This window comes from Triturus cristatus, chromosome 8, assembly GCF_964204655.1.
Source record: "Triturus cristatus chromosome 8, aTriCri1.1, whole genome shotgun sequence".
NCBI lineage: Eukaryota > Metazoa > Chordata > Amphibia > Caudata > Salamandridae > Triturus > Triturus cristatus.
Window position 1 is genome coordinate 1,397,942,053 of NC_140591.1, and position 6,000 is coordinate 1,397,948,052.

A 6,000-nucleotide genomic window follows, 5' to 3' on the forward strand; every position below is an offset into this window, starting at 1 on the left:
TTCGTGGTGACGGAACCCGATTGCCTGGTTCGAACCAATTCCTTTGTAAGGAATAAAACCCCTTTTAAAACCTCAAATACCACGGATTCTGCCTCTTATTTTTACTGAGTTATTCTTATTGAACTTTACCGCATAAATTAAGTCTAGGTAATTTAAATTTACCACATAATTGGCGCCCGAATAGGGACACCTCCCCCACCCCACACGCCGGAGGTGCGTTGCAGGCCCAGTCCCCTGTCACAGCCGGACGGACAACTACGAGTACCCGCAGGATTTCCTGTACCTCCCTCAGGCCAACGGAGGTGACTGAGGCTGCGATCAACACCCAGACGAGGCGGTGAGGAGTGCGGAGGATCCCGGCCAGAGCCTAGCTGAGAGAGCAAGATCCGAGGTATACAGAGGCCCACCAGGTTCCGAAGTTCAGTTCCGAAGTACCTACGTCACGAGTCGAGTCGAGTCCAGTCCAGATCCAGTCCAGTTCAGAGTTTCCGAGGCCTTCCGTTCCGTGCTTCCCGGTGAGTACCGTTGCTGGGGACACATCTAGACGTGCGCATTAGTTTGTGCCGGTCAAGACGGGTTTGGGTACACAGATCCGGTCTGCACTGTTTCAGCAGTGTATCTGTACTGTTTAGCAGTACATCCAGTACATCCAGTATTATGCCAGTTAGCTAGTTTTATTCTGATTATCGTTGTTCGTTTTAAATGTTTTAATATGTTTTAAATGTCGTGGTATGAGTGATTGTTCGATCTTCATTACTGTGTTTATTGTACTAATTGTGTTCAAGTCCGAGTAAGAATCAAGTAGCAAGGTTTAAGATGCCGTTATTCTCAAAATTAAGACAGATAAAAACTAGAAAAGGGATACTCGAGGAAGCCGTTCCCATTCCACCTAGGGACACTCCAGGATACTTTATGTACCATAAACATGGCCTAGACGCCGTATTATATCTCGATTTATGGGTGGACTACACCAAGGATTTAGCAGAGAATCAGAGATGGCCCGCTGCTGGGACATGGGATGCAGATTGCATCATGAGAGTAGAAGAAGCATTATGGAAAAAGAAAGCCAGACAGTCACAGAAAGATGCCATTGAATTATGGCGTAAAGAATCACATAGACGCACAGAGAAAGCGTTCAGAAAAGAAGAGAAAAGTAGGGAGGAGTCAGACAAAGCCCGAGAAAACATATTAATTGAGGAAGGTATCCGAGTAAAAGCAGAACAAGTAGACAGACAACGAAACACTCTTATGAATGGTATGTATCCTCTTCTGGCCGAGGGTTTACCTAAGGCCACCCTGGAAGTACCAAAAGATCTGCCACCTCCATTACTTCCGACTAAAGTGCACCCCAAGACCGCAAAGGACATTTTTCTTTCTTCCTATTTAGACGATGTAGCTCCCGAATATGTTAATGTTCCGCCGCCGCGCACACCACCTGCTAACGGCGCTCGACCCCAAGATAATCTGCCCCCACCTCCGCAGCAACAAACTCCTTCTCACGTTCCAAACCTTCCGCCTGTTCCTACACTCCTTCCTGCACCTACTCTCCCTACCTTACACCCAACAAATCCTTTTGGACCTAGCACCTCAGGAGGTGCGATAGGAGGTTTTTCTACGCCACCGCCAACACATCGATCGACTTTTAGGGATTTAGCACACCAACGTACACCTCAAACAGCGAATTACAATCTATTTAATGAGCCTCTTACAGACTGTAGATATGATCCAGTACCCGGTAAAGACGACAGAATGATGCTATCATCAGTACGTCTACGACGAGTTGCGAACTATTTAATGATGCTACCAGGAATGATTGATCATCTAGACAAAATATATCACTTTGTCCAGACAGGGCAAGGTCCTGAAAGTATTGGCGAGGCCATGGAATATCAGAAAGTGGACACGCAAAAACTATTGTTAGGCTTCTTCATAAACTGCTTGATCAGAAACAGAGATAGACCTGATGTAGACCCGGAAGAAATGCAAGTACTTAACAAATGGGGTCAGAATATAGCAGACGGAAAACATGATAAACAGAAGAGTATAGAAATTATGCACCGAAAGATCCGAAAAACAGTAGAACAAATACATGAAAGAGGAATAGAGGCAGATAAGACTGAATCGGAGGAGGAGGAGGAACAATCAGAAACGACAACAGGACAATTACAATTACCAGCTAGAGAAATGATAGCTTATGTAGGTAAGGGAAGATCTTTTAATAATTCAATACGTCCGATACGTCCAGAAAGTAAGAGAATTTTTCGAGCAGCCATGTCAAATCCAAGGACCCCTGAACACTTATTTCAGGCTACTGATAAAATACTTCAAGAACGAATGGGGTACCATGTACTCGATTCTATGGATGAACAGGAATTAGCCAGGTCAGCGGTACAATGGGCTGACAGTTCTGATAAATATAGTTATGATGCGCTAGCACACACGTTTCTGAATCTTTCACCAGACGAACAGCGTTTAGCTGGTATATACATGATACAACACCTCCTTATATTGTATAAAAGCCAACACTCCGATCCTGGTCCCCTACCTGAGATACTGATAGAACTACTCATGAATAAATGGAGAGGTCTAGGTACCGATCTAATTAAAGAAATTCTAGAACATTGGCACAGATACAGTGCCTTCCTGTGTCCACAGCTTGATCCAGCTTCCTCCATGGAAAGAAAAATGTATTACATAGACAGACAGAATCCTTTACGCGAAGTGCACCCAGTTAAAAATGATGATAATACTTTTACACGCGTGTTTGTGTACACGCCCATAACTAAAATAGAACTATTGGAAATGAAAAAATTAGTGCCCAGCCATGACAAAGATCCAGCAGGTTTTCACCGTGAACTAAAAGACATGTTACTCATGGGTGATTATACCTATCCTGACATTATGAAAATATTAAAAGTATTATTGCCTGCCGGTATTTACGAGAAACTCAAAGAAAAAGAATGGGAGGTGGGAGAGCAAAAGATTGATTGGACTGACTTAGAAAACGAAGAAAATGCCCGAACTCCAGGCCGAGGGCTTGGGGACAAAACTAAAGCGTTACCAGGATTATTAGTACAAGTATTGCCACGTTTATTAACTACGAAAAAGGAAGACTGGGGTGCAATCTCAGCTTGCAAACAGAAACCCGATGAAGACACTAGTGATTTTTATTCCCGATTTGAAAAATGTTTTGGTATTAATAGCGGCCTGAAAGCAAGTAGCGATTCATATCCACATCTTTTTGTAACAAAATTAGTCGAGAATTCCCTGCCACAGGTCAAGAACAGAGTATTAAAAGTCGAGAGCACTTGGCAAGCTAATACCCCTTCACAAATGTTACAAATGTTACAGTATCACCAGAATAGAATTAGAGAAGAACAAGAACACAAACAAAGACGTATGAAAGACACGAAAATGAAAATGCTCGTTGCTCAGTCAGTTCCAGCTGACGGTCATAAAAAGGGTACGACACAGTCCAGTAATTCAGCGGTTCCTGTTAAAGGGACATGCAACTATTGTAAACAGCCAGGTCATTACATAAACGATTGTGCAGTTCTGAAACACAATATCTCTACGGGTAAAACCAAGGAGAGACCACGTCCACCTAGACAGGATCAGATCCAACCACAAGTACCTCAGCATGTACAGCCTATGCCAGCTTCACAACAGACCGTAGCAGTATCACAGCCACAACCTATTGCCGCAACACAAAACGCGACACAACAGATGTACCAGTATGCACAAAATGACTATCCCGATTATCAGCGATACACATGAAATAGCCTAGAGAGGGAAGTTGGCTTACCCCTTATTGAGGTTCCTGTAGATCAAGAGGGACCTTATGTACATAGTCAAGTATTAGGGAAAGACAGAAAGTTTTTAATTGATACAGGGGCAAGCAGAACAACTATAAGTCACGACGAGGTTCCAGGGGCACCCCTCTCAGGCTCACAGAATATTTCCCTTGGATTTTCAGGAAAGCCTATTGTTAACAAAGTATCGCAACCTCTTCCTCTTGCAGTTGGTCCATTGACACGGACTACAGATTTATTGCTTACAAAATCATGCCCAGAAAACTTGTTAGGTATAAAGACACTTAAAGCTCTAGGAGCTGTAATATGTTGTTCTCCGGAAGGAGTACGACTATTTTTGCGTGACTTTAAAGGTCACTATGTATTTAGAGACATGGATCACCGGTTACAGAATGTACCTGCACATTTATGGGCACAAGGCCCTACTGATGTAGGTTGTATGCACATTACACCATATCGAGTCACACTCAAAGCAGGAGTGGTATTACCACGAATTCGACAATACAAGTTACCTCCAGATGCTGTAGTGGCTTTGCTGCAAATTATTGACGAGCTCATTGCACAAGGAGTGGTTGTGGAAACCGACTCCAATGTATGTAATTCTCCGATCATTCCAATTCTTAAACGTACTGATCCAAATGCACCCCCAGTTTATCGATTAGTTATTGATCTGCGCGAATTGAATAAATGCATTGTACCACAATATCCCGTGGTTCCAGATATCTCTTCATTATTGACAGCTATTGATTCCGAAGCAACGTTCTTTACTGTAATTGACCTCAAGAACGCCTTCTTTAGCGTCCCAATCGATCCGGAAAGCCAATATTTGTTCGGATTCTGTTTAAATGGACGAAGCTTCAAATTTGCACACGCACCTCAAGGATTCACAGAAAGCCCCAGCATCTATAGCCAAGCACTGAAAAGACAACTTGACAGTATCCACATGCCTGTTAACACTGCCCTGCTTCAGTATGTCGATGATCTGCTGATCACCGCCCGAAGCGAGCCCGAATGTGAAAAAGCATCACTGACGGTTTTACATTTTCTGGCCGACAAGGGGCACAAGGTGTCCCCTTCGAAGCTGCAATTCTGTGTTCAGCAAGTTGTGTACCTTGGGCACTTGCTGTCCAAAGGGGGGAGACAGCTCACACCTGACCGCATCCAGTTAATTGTAAACATGCCACCACCCAAGACACAAAAGGAGGTACGGGCCTTCATAGGCCTCACTTCGTACTGTAGACAATGGATTCCCCAATATGCATTTCTAGCAAAACCACTCATTCAGTTGACAACCCAGGAGGCAGCGACATCGACTGTCCTCCCTTGGACTCAGGAACATACACAAGCTTTTGAAGACTTAAAGAAAGCCTTATGTCAAGCACCTGTTTTAGCAACACCATGTTACAGTAAGCCTTTTACACTTTTTGTTACAGAACGTGAAGGTACTGCCTTGTCAGTACTCACTCAGGAACAAGCAGGTTCACACAAACCGTGTGCTTACTTCTCTAGCACATTAGACCCAGTAGCACAGGCTCTGCCTGCGTGCCTGAAATCAGTCGCAGCGACGGCTTTAGCGATCAGACAAAGCGATTCCATAGTATTAGGACATCAATTGACAGTGCAAGTTCCACATTCTGTGGAAGTTCTTTTGAACCGGACACAAACACAGCACTTGACTATAGCACGACTGACAGGTTATGAATTAACATTGTTCCAGCCACACATAGAAATCAGACGCTGTAGTACATTAAATCCTGCCTCACTTTTGCCATTAAGTGGAACAGACCCATTGGCACATGATTGTATTGAAGTCATTACTATTACGACGAAACCCAGACAAGACTTGACAGACATTCCATTACCAGATCCAGACCTGACATTTTATGTAGATGGTTCATGCATGAGAACAAGTACAGGAGAGTTAGTGGCCGCTTACGCAGTCACGACAGACACCGAAGTTATTGAAACGAATTGTATTAACACCTTGTCAGCTCAAGCAGCAGAGCTCATCGCTCTGACGCAAGCCTGTATTCAAGCCAAAAATAAGAGAGTTAACATATACACAGATTCACGTTATGCATTCGGAGTTGTACACGACTTCGGAGTCCTTTGGCGAGAGAGAGGTTATTTAACTTCTCACGGTGCCAACATTCAACACGGTCCCCTCATTCAAGCTCTGTTAGATGCA